Source organism: Onychomys torridus, chromosome 9 (assembly GCF_903995425.1).
Source record: "Onychomys torridus chromosome 9, mOncTor1.1, whole genome shotgun sequence".
Lineage (NCBI taxonomy): Eukaryota > Metazoa > Chordata > Mammalia > Rodentia > Cricetidae > Onychomys > Onychomys torridus.
In genome coordinates, this window is record NC_050451.1 from 100,027,223 (window position 1) to 100,035,124 (window position 7,902).

At 39.7% G+C, this 7,902-nt stretch overlaps 1 pseudogene; it reads left to right on the top strand.

The window, feature by feature from the left end:
* Positions 1-5,688: 5,688 nt before the first annotated feature.
* LOC118590800 lies at positions 5,689-6,541 on the top strand (annotated as a pseudogene).
* Positions 6,542-7,902: the final 1,361 nt, after the last annotated feature.

Consider the following 7,902-nt stretch of genomic DNA (forward strand, 5'->3'; position numbering starts at 1 on the left):
TGTTTTTTTAATTAAGAGATTTTCATTCATTTTACATATAAACCACAGATTTTCCCCATCCTCCCTCCTCCCACCCCCCAGCTTTCCCACCCTCCATTTCCACCTCTTCCAAGGCAAAGTCTCCCATGGGGAGTCAGCAGAACCTGGTACATTCCACTGAGGCAGTCCAAGCTCCTCCTCCTGCACCAGATCCACACAAAATGTCTCACCATAATCCCTAGGTTCCAAAAAGCCGGCTCATGCACTAAGGACAGGTCTCGGTCCCACTGCCTGGGGGCCCCCTAATCAGTTCAAGCTAATCAATGGTCTTGATTATCCAGAGGCCCTAGTCCAGTACCATGGGGGCTCCTCAACTGTTGGTCAACTAGTTTGGATAGTTGTCTCTGCACATTTTTCAGTCATGGTCTCAATATCTCTTCCTCATAGAATCCCTCCTCTCTCTGGTTGATTGGACTCCTGTAGTTCTGCCTGGGACTTGGCGGTGGATCTCTGCATCTGCTTCAATCAGTCCCTGGATGAGGGTTCTATGACGGCAGTTAGAGTATTTAGCCATCCGATCACCAGAATAGGTCAACTCAGGCACCCTCCAGACTATTGCCAGTAGTCTATGATGGAGTCATTTTTGTGGATTTTTGGGAACATCCCTAGTACTCTGCTTCTCCCTATGCCCATGGTCCCTTCATTTATCATGGTATCCTTGTACTCCCACTCTGTTCTTGATCCAGCTTGAACCTCCCACTCCCTTATGCTCTCATTTCCCCATCCCTTGCCATCCATTACCTCCCCCGACCCCCAGTTTGCTCATGTAGATCTCATCCATTTCCCCCTTGCTGGGTGATCTCTGTGTCTTTGCTAGGGTCTTCTTAACTATCTATTCTCCCTGGAACTGTGGGTTGCAATCTGGTTACCTTTATTATTAGCTTTTGTTTTAGAAGCTCAGTTTTAGTAGAAGCTATAATTTCTTTCAAAGTTACTTGAATGGAGTGATCAGAAATGACTTTGAGGTCCTAAGGAGCCACTGAAAGTACCATGTTCCTCTGCCCAATGATCCTGCTCTGGACTTCAGTCAACTCTTTAATTATATCATCTTTCTCTAAAATTTTTCACTTTCCTTTAATTTCATCCTATTTCCTATTCACCCCTCACATTGTTTATGTTTAATCAAATTTTAATTAAATGTATTTAATTCCAAATAGGTACAGTATATATATATATATATATATATGATAAATATTTAACTATTATGATCAGTCCACATGTGTCTATTTAATGGGTAGTAGGGGTTTATTAAGATATAAATGAAGAATTAAACTCACAAAAAAACAAAACAAAACAAAATCCCAAAACCCTCACAAGCTGAAGTTGTCCTCCATTTTGACCAGGAGCAAATCCACCTGATGGTTTAATCAGATGAGGAAACAGACAGCAGAGAGAAGGGTATCATGACCCTCCTCCCTTTCCTTTTAAAAGGTCACTAGAGTGTTTGACTTTCTAGGTTGAGTTACCTCACTCAGATGATTTTTTTTTTTAAGTTTCATCCATTTGCCTGCAAATTTCATGATGACTTTGTTTTTGACAAATGCATAATACTGCACGTGTAAATGTACCACATTTTCCTTATCCATTCTTTGATTGAGGAGCATCTAGATTGATCCAAGTTCTGGCTATTATAAATAATGCTGCTATGAACATAGTTGAGCAAATGTCCATGTATTGTGGTTGAACATCTCTGGGGTATACGCATAGCTGACCCAAGCTAGAGGGAGCTCATGCACTCTGGAATGAGCCATGCATGGACTAAGCCTTCTGAATGTCAGTGAAAGTTGTGTGGCTTGATGTGTTTGTGTTAGAGCCTATTCTCTATGGTGAGATGCCTTACTTAGCCTTGATGTAAGGAGGAGGGGCTAGGTCTGACCTCAACTTGGTATGCCAGTCTGTGTTGACTACCCAAGGGAGGCCTTACCCTCTGTTTGGAGGGGATGGGGGTGGAATGGGTTAGGTGATGGATAGCCGGAGAAGGGGAAGGAGGCAGAACAGAAGTTGGTATATAAAAGGAAAGAAAAATTTCTTTTAAATTAAAAAAAAATATATCCAACCAAAAGTTCAAAAAAGTATAAAACAAATTAATAACATCCACAAATAAAATATAGAAGTGCTAAAGTTTAAAAAAAAAAGAGTTCTTTAGCACCATCTTCTTTGGGCCCTATAGCCCAAGGTCATGGGTGGAGCAAGTACCACTACATTTAACAGCTAATTCTTGTACAGGTGAGCAGGATGGGGTAAAGGAGGCCATGCTTCATAGAGCAATATAATTTTATTTTTGTGAATACAGTTGTTACCAATTTCATACTATAAATATTATGTGGAACTGTGAATATACATACACATTTAATCATGAAGTTGGGCCTAAATCACTACAAAATCATATATTATTTTTTGTCTTGGATTCTAATAAAAGATACAATAAAATGTGATGAAACATTCTCAAAGAGCACTTCTAAGATTGTTGTTGTATAATCATTAGGTATTCCATCAATCTGGGTATTTAAACTAATTGAATCATTACTATCATTGCTTAGGATAAAATATTTGGTGATTACATGTTTTGACCCAGGCAGTGGTCAGTGTATGAGTATCAGAATATATATATATATATACCTGTTAGATAACCATGATTAAATATGTGTAATATGGAGTTTACACAGTAAAAATTATGAATCAAGAAAGAAAATGTTTTATTCATTGCATGATATGATTAAAGATTTGTCTCAACACTAATGACAAATTGTATGTGAAAGAAAGTCAGTCAAGAAATAATTGAATGTAGCTGGAAGTTTTCCAGTGTTCTGCATAGCACTGCATGGTACAGACAAATCTCTCTTACCGGCAGCTCTGCATCCCCTTATAAAATAATCATTCAGAGGATTAATATTATTTATAAATGTTTGGCTATTAGCTCAGGCTTTTATTACTGACTAGCTCTTACACTTAAATTAACCCATAATTTTTATCTATGTTTAGCCATGTGGTTTGGTATCTTTTCTCAGTTCTGTTTTGTCATCTTGCTTCCCCTGTGTCTGGCTGGTGACTCCTGACTCAGCCTTCCTCTTCTCAGAATTCTCCTCATCTATTTGCCCTGCCTATACTTCCTGCCTGGATACTGGCCAATCAGTGTTATATTTATCAATCAGTCAGAGAAACACATATTCACAGCATACACAATGATATCCCACAGCAACTGAGCATCTTTCAGAAGTAGAGTGTCTTCTAGAGGGTTGTCTAACATTTACTGTATCAAGTAATATCTCTTTGGGGAAGAAGTGAATTTAAAATGAGAGTGGAAATTCAGATAATACTGAGAATGTTGGATCTCTAAGACATTTTCTTGATGCCTATTCTTGGTTGTCAACTTGATAGCAATTGAACTAAAACCCAAAAAATAGAGGGCACACCTGTGAATGTTTCTTACTTTCTTTCTTTCTTTCTTTCTTTCTTTCTTTCTCTCTCTCTCTCTCTCTCTCTCTCTCTCTCTCTCTCTCTCTCTCTCTTGTTTTAATTTGTTTCTTTTTTCTTAATTTGGAATAAGATTCACTTCTAATCTAAATTTGAGTTAGGAAGACATGACTACACTGAGGTGGGAAGACACACCTTTAATCTGGGCCACACCTTCTGCAGGAAGCCTATAAAAAGGACAAGGAAGAAGGAAGGTTTTGCTCTTTGGCTGCTTGTCCAAGAGCCTTGCTAGCAGATACATACCTTCACTGACATTAGAGTCTACTTCTTCGGGAATCCTGCATATAATGAAGACCATCTGAGACATTCAGTCTTGTGGAGCAAACAAGTGCTTGATTCTTGGACTTTCCATTCACATTCTGGGTTTGGGGAAGACAGAAATGAAGAGTCATGAAATAGTCTTTGGCTAAACCTGTCTAAACAACAAAGTATTCAACAGTTAAACAGTTACTTTAGACAGGTTTCCATGACATTTATGTTAAGATTGGGGATCATATAGAAACTGAATATAAAAATTGGAAATATGCAAACTGAGCATGGACAAAAAGAAAAATGTAAAAGGGTGTGCTCCAACAACAACCTGCTAGAGGGTACCAAATATAAACATAGCTGAGTGCTAACCATCAGGATACTGAGGAAAATGGCTTTTTAAGTATAGAACTAGAAAGAAAACATAGTTTCAAAAAGAGGATCTGGTCATTCTTAATGTAAATCTGGTGCAAGACTCTACTATTGTTCCTGATACAACATTTGGATACCCTACAGTAGGTTCAAGTGTGTCCAGAATTAGCTTTTCCTGGCAAACTCAATAGCAAAATCAATAAACTTTTATGGCAACCATATGTATATTTGTTAAATCTTCAGGCACACTAAATTCAAATAATATTGCAGTGTCAAAGACTCTGCCCAGATTTTAAAAATCATATACACCAGCCTGAGAAGGTCATGTATAAGCCTGCTACTCAGGCAGAATTGCCTCAGAGAAATTCTGTAGCTTGTTCTGCTTCTTTGATCTTCCAGCATTTACCCCAATACCTGGTACCAGACTTCCTTGGGGTTTGTATTATATTTCTATGTGACTCAACCTCAGTTTCTTTTTAACTGTGTGTGTGTGTGTGTGTGTGTGTGTGTGTGTGTGTGTGTGTGTGTGTGTACACATGCCAAAGCCCTGGTAGCAAGTCAGAGCAGACCTTTCAGCTAGTCAGCTAGTCAGCTCTATCTTTCTATCTTTCCTCCAGGGCTTCTAAACTCCAAATACAGATGATTAGTTAGCTCAGTAAGTACTTTTAACCACTGAACTTACTGCCAGCTCTCTTGATCTTTTTGTTGTTTTGTTCATTTAATTATTCTTAATATTTATATATATATATTTTTTTATTTGTTTGTATTTGTTTGTTTATTTATTTATTTATTTATTATTTGTCTATTTATTTTGATTTTTTGAGACAGGATTTCTTTGCGTAGTCCTGCTGTCCTGGAACCAGCTCTGTAGACCAGGCTGACCTCAAATTCACAGAGATCTGCCAGCCTTGGCCTCCAGTGTGCTGTGATTAAATTTGTATACCACTGTCACCTGGCTCCTCTTGATATTTCATGAGAAATAATTTACAGTTCCTATAGTCCTCTGGTGGTTCTGAGATATATATATATATATATATAATAGTTTTCCTTCCTTTGTCTTGTTTATGTTTTTTTCCCTTTTATATACATACCAGGAAAATTTTGCATTATTCACAGGATATTTGCCTTTGGACATTTAATTTGGCACTAAAATAATATAAATAGATTATTGGCATTGGAGAATATACTCTGCATATGTGCATGGTGCGAATTATTAGGGACTAAGTAGACTTTGATGCTTGCCATTTCCTTAATTTCCTGAAGACTCATGTGCTCAGATCTTGGCACCTAGTTTAGGGGTATTAAGAGACAGGAGGAGTTTGTTCCAAGCTCTGGCGAGGGAGGCATCGCCCACTCGGGGCCTCTCCTGCCCAGTCTGCCCACTTGTGGAGCCCTGCTCTCTGGGGAGAGACCCGGTTAGGGCTGTGGGAGGCCCCAGTCTCAGACCTTCCTAGGGGGCGGGGAGCGAAGAGCACCCAGCCCTTGGCCCAGCTGATGAGCTTCCCCCGCCCACTTAGTGTAGGGGTATTAAGAGACAGGCAAAGAGGAAATAAGATGGCAGGGCACAGAAAGATGAAACCTTTGGGTAGCAACATTATTAATGTCCCCAGTGATGAGCATGGGATTTTTCCAGAGGATCTCAAAAGAATACTTTCCCAGTAGAAACCAGAAAATTCCAAGGAGCCCATGAAAAAGATTCCAAAATTACTTCATACCATCCCAAATGGCAACAACACTACAGGCTACTTGTTGACAGGTGACCTCAAGAAGGAAATCTATGAGCTTGCAATGAAATGTGATTTCCTCATCATAGACGCAATCCTTACTATTTTCTCCAGTTCAACAAGCCCTGGGTCCTAACCTTTCTCTCCATGGATGTCGATGGGCATATGTGATCAAAGCTGATACCTTCTCCAAGATCATCTCCTCTGGGTTGAGAGTAGGGTTTATGATTGGCCCCAAGTCCTTGATAGAGCAGACTGTTTTACATACACAAGTTTCAACACTACCTCCCTGCACTTTCTCACAGCTAATGATATCACAGCTTCTGTACCAATGGGGAGAAGACGGCTTCCTGGCTCATAATGACAGAACTATTGACTTCTACAAGGACCAGAGGAGTGCAATGTTAGCAGCTGTAGACAAGTGGTTAAGTAGTTTGGCTGAGTGTCACATTCCCAAGCCTGGGTTGTTTCTATGGATTAAAGTAAAAGGAATCCCCGATACAAAACAACTGATTGAAGAAAAGGCTATGGAAAAAGAGGTCCTATTTGTTCTTGGAAATGGTTTCTTCATCAACAACTCAGCCCCCACTTCCTTCTTCAGAGAATCCTTCTCTCTGGCTAGTCCAGAGCAGATGGATATAGCCTTTAAGAGATTGGCCCAACTCATAAAGGAGTCTACATGAGTACTTCCTACTTTCTTTTCTGTCAGGTTCAGAGTAGCTGGATTTATGTTGAGGTCTTTGATCCACTTGGATTTAAGTTTTGTGCATGGTGACAGATATGGATCTATTTGCAGCCTTCTACACATTGACATACAGTTATGCCAGCACCATTTGTTGAAGATGCTTTCTTTTTTCCATTGTACATTTTTTGCCTTCTTTGTCAAAAATTATGTGTTCATAGGTGTGCGGGTTAATGTCAGGGTCATCAATACAATTCCATTGGTCCACATGTCGGTTTTTATGCCAGTACCAAGCTGTTTTTATTAAGGTAGCTCTATAGTAGAGCTTGAGGAAGTACTCTTGGCATTGGCACCGGAGATCACTTTCTAAATATAATACCAGTAGCACAGACACTAAGAGAAACAATCAATCAATGGGACCTGGTGAAACTGAGAAGAATTTTGTAGATCAAAGGACATGGTCAACAAAACAAAGCGACAGCCTACAGAATGGGAAAAGGTCTTCACCAACCCCACATCTGACAGAGGGCTGATATCCAGAATATATAAAGAACTCAAGAAATTAGACATCAAAATGCCTAACAGTCCAATTAAGAAATGGGCTATAGAACTAAACAGAGGATTCTCCCCAAAGGAAGTTCAAATGGCTGAAAGACATTTAAGGAATTGCTCAACATCCCTAATTGTCCAGGGAATGCAAATCAAAACAACTCTAGATACCACCTTACACCTGTCAGAGTAGCTAAGATCAAAAACACAGAAGACAGCATATGCTGGAGAGGATGTGGAGCAAGGGGAACTCTCTTCCACTGCTGGTGGGAATGCAAGCCTGTACAGCCACTTTGGAAATCAATATGGCGCTTCCTTAGAAAATTGGGAATCCATCTCCCCCAAGACCCAGCTGTAGCACTCTTGGGCATATACCCAAGGAATGCTCAATCATACCACAGGGGCATTTGCTCAGCTAGGTTTGTATCAGCTTTGTTTGTAATAGCCAGAACCTGGAAACAACCTAGATGCCCTTCAACTGAAGAATGGATAAAAAAAATATGGTACATATACACAATGGAGTACTACTCAGCAGAGAAAAACAATGACATCATGAGGTTTCCAGGCAAATGGATGGATCTAGAAAATATCATCCTGAGTGAGTGAGGTAACCCAGACTCAGAAGGACAAACATGGTATGTACTCACTCATAGGAGGATACTAGATGTAAAACAAAGATGACTAGACTGCTACACAACTCCAGGGAGGCTACCTAGAAAACAGAACCCTAGGAAAGACACAGGGAACATCCAATGACAGAGAAATGGATGAGATCTACATGAACAACCTGGACGACACTGGGAGTCATGAAGG